At 30.8% G+C, this 2,500-nt stretch overlaps 1 protein-coding gene across 1 annotated transcript in view; it reads left to right on the top strand.

Annotated features, from left to right (window-relative positions):
• The window catches only part of LOC137638069 (uncharacterized), a 25,678-nt gene that overhangs the window by 3,900 nt on the left and 19,278 nt on the right, over positions 1-2,500 (top strand). The window lies entirely within an intron of this gene.

The following is a 2,500-nucleotide window of genomic DNA, read 5'->3' as shown; positions in this document are numbered from 1 at the left end:
TAAACAACTATGTCATAGCGTCGTCTGTTATGAGACCATTAGTTAGCATGTTTGCTTGTAGAAGGGGGTTAGCCAGTCATCAGCTGATTACCAAAAAGAAAAAAAATGTGCTATTGTACTTCATTAAAGGAAGTGGAATATAAAAATAAATGAATTTATTACATATGAATGATATTGTAGTTTTATATTCTATCTCGTCAGTTTGAGTGTTTGTATGTCAATAGTTGGGTGTTTGAGGGGTGTTAAACTCTTATACAACTTTTTCCTGAGTGTTAAGACGCAAGGGTGATTTTGGGGGGCATTTTTCGTGAAAAAAGGTGCGTCTTATGAGACGGGAAATACGGGTATATAAATATATATATACATATATATATATATATATATATACATATATATATATATATATATATGTATATATATATATATATATATATGGTCAAGCTCAGACCTCTCCGTACATCGGATAGGGGAGAGGGAGTACTCATATCCTGGTGAAAGGGTATACGTGCGTGTTAGTACGTATATCTATTTAGATATTTAGCCGTCTAACCGTCACTTTTGACTGGTCGCGTACACAAGAATATATATATATATATATATATACATATATATATATATACATATCTGTATATATATATATATACATACATATATATATATATATATATATATGCAGAAGAACCACAGGGAAAATGAAAATACAGAATATACACTTGAGTCCTGACTAGTTTCGTGATACTTCCTCAGGTCCTCTGAGGAAGTATCACGAAACTAGTCAGGACTCAAGTGTATATTCTGTATTTTTCATTTTCCCTGTGGTTCTTCTGCATCTGAGCATCACGTTTTCTGTGATTTTTACGCATATATATATATATATATATATATACTGTATATATATACATATATATATATGTGTCTGTGTGTGTGGGTGGGTGTATGTTACCAAAGAAATCATTTTTTTTGTAGAACATAATTCCATATGCCTATTGAAATAAAACATTCCTGCACTCATGTACCATAATCAATTTCTTACAAATATTACTAACGACTGTATAATTATTTGTAAGTGGACAGTTTCTTCTACTTTTTTACTCATTTTTGTAGGTCCGGAAGACCTTGGAAGGTCGTAGCATTGTGCGATCAGGTTGAATACATCCAGAACTTATCATTTACACTCCAATTGATATGTGGAAATGCTCCAATGAGTACACACAATTTGTTCATTGTTTTTTTCTTTATTTTTTGCTCCGCGTGAACAGTACTTTTATGCGCTCCTTATCTGGTCTCTATTGAGTGGTTAGCTTAGGTAGGTACAGTACACACATCTCCTGGATGCATACTCCTTTTCATGCCTTGCTGCACTAAAGCTGGTATAATATATATATATATATATATATAAATATTATATATGCATATATTTATATATATATAGACATGTATATATACATATATATGTATATATATATATATATATATACATATATATATATATATATATATATGTATACATATACATACATATATATATATTTATATATATATAGATATATATATATATATATATACATATACATATGATAACACCAAATGCAGCATTGTCTAATCCAATGCAGGACAAAGGCCACGGAAATGTTCTTATTCATGTCTGGGGCTTGGCCAGTTTTCATCACCACGCTGGTCAACAGTGGATTGTTGATATTGGAAGATTTTTGACTGATCGTTCACAGCAAAACTAACATAATATGGGTGGCCTTGAGCCCCCGATTAGTATAACATTGCTGATCATGGTGATATACAAACCCTTTCACCATTTTAAGGTATCTTCACCTCAGGAAGGGTATATATATATATATATATATGTGTGTGTGTGTGTGTATATATATATATACACATATATATATATATATATGTATGTATATATATGTATATATATATATATATATATATAGACACACAGACATATATATATATATAAATATATATATATATATATATATATACTGTATATATATATATATGGGTGTGTGTGGGGGGGGGGGCAGATGTGTGGGTGTGAATAACGTAAGTACATATGAACATATGCTTACCGTACGTACATAATACGTGAAGCTGCCCCGTTTATGTGCTTACTTTAACCTCAAAAGGCCAAACCTCCAGGCAATGTAATGAGGTTATTTGGCGGAAGCAACAGAGGAAAAGCATAGGTTGAAAAGCTCATGCTTTTAGATAACTGGTGTCAATTAGAAATTGGCAATGGTTTACACGTTTTAGGAATACTGCAAGCCTATTTAAGGTTCTTCTTTGAATCCAGTTACTGTATACCCGTCTAATGTTGAGTAATACTTATCATTATTTACCATATGTAATGTATTTTTTTTCTACTATACACCGCACTAAAATTGCTTAATCTTGTTTTAAAACAAATGACAATTAGTTTAAATACTTTTTCGTTCAAATACTTTTTGGTACTATGGTTCAAATGTTTCATTTTTAGAATTCA

Source organism: Palaemon carinicauda, chromosome 3 (genome assembly GCF_036898095.1).
Source record: "Palaemon carinicauda isolate YSFRI2023 chromosome 3, ASM3689809v2, whole genome shotgun sequence".
NCBI classification, from domain to species: Eukaryota; Metazoa; Arthropoda; class Malacostraca; order Decapoda; family Palaemonidae; genus Palaemon; species Palaemon carinicauda.
Note: the sequence above shows the minus strand (reverse complement) of the source record. Positions and strands in the feature narration are given on the sequence as shown.